Genomic DNA, 1192 nt, shown 5'->3' with positions numbered 1-1192 from the left:
GGCAAAACCTAATATAACAAAGTTATTAGAATGTTTATATGAAGATCAAAAATATGATCATACTTTGCATATTCCTAGAGAGTACAAAAATGATATTTCTGTTCTTAGTAGTACAATAAATACTATATGTGATATGTTAAATATGATATCAAAAAATCAAAAATTAAATCATGATAGTGTTGAACAACAACTCTATAATTTGAATATTAAAACAAGCAAGATTGAACAAAAAATTCAATCCCTTGGAGAAGTTGTTGATTTAGATCTCAAAACTGAGACTAAAGAACAAATACAAGAATTAACTAAAACAGTTAATAACTTCATCATGCAACAAGATGAAATGAGTTATCCTGGAGATAACAAAATCCCCAGATTATTTTATGGAACTGAAGATATAGAAGAGATAATGGTTCTTCAAAACAAAGAACCTAATGAAGAAGAATATAACAATATTGTGGAAATTTTGGATTACTGGAAAACGATCTATAAAGATCCGGAAGCAACAATGGATGAAAGAAATCATATTCTACTTCAAATAAGATTAACCTGTTTAGAATATGAAGATCTGCTTTCTTATTTTAATTATGATATTAATATGTTATCTGATGATGAATCAACATCTTCAGAATCCAATGAGATGATATGAATAAACAGACGGTAGCTCAACATGGGACATATTTAGATTTAAGCCATATACCATTTAAGGATCAAGAAAAAACAGTAGATGATTGGGCACAATCAATGTCTATTTTGATAACTAATTATAAAAATGTTTAGACTAAAGAGAGATTTTTAGATTATATTGCAGCAACATTGCAAGGAGACACTTTGCAATGGTTAAAGCAATGGGAAAATTCACCAGAAGGGACATTACAAAAATTATCTCTATTAACAAATTTTAAAGATTTTGATAATATACTTAAAAGCTTTGCACAAATAATAAAAGAACATTTGTGTGGAGCAACAGATGAAAAAATCATCCATGAAGATGTTGAATATATATTATCAAAGATAGAACTCTGCAATATATGTCAGTTTGAAGAATATTCTCAGTTGTATAAAAAATACTACTTCAAAATAAAACCAGAGTCAAGCCTACACTGGTTAAACCAATTTTTTCATAAACTCCCAAACCATGGGATGAATTAGCTATAAAGGTTATCCTGATTTTATAACCTAGAATTAATAAACA

Source organism: Fragaria vesca, linkage group LG7 (assembly GCF_000184155.1).
Source record: "Fragaria vesca subsp. vesca linkage group LG7, FraVesHawaii_1.0, whole genome shotgun sequence".
Classification (NCBI taxonomy): Eukaryota; Viridiplantae; Streptophyta; class Magnoliopsida; order Rosales; family Rosaceae; genus Fragaria; species Fragaria vesca.
The sequence above is the reverse complement of the archived record's forward strand: the minus strand, read 5'-3'. Positions refer to the sequence as shown.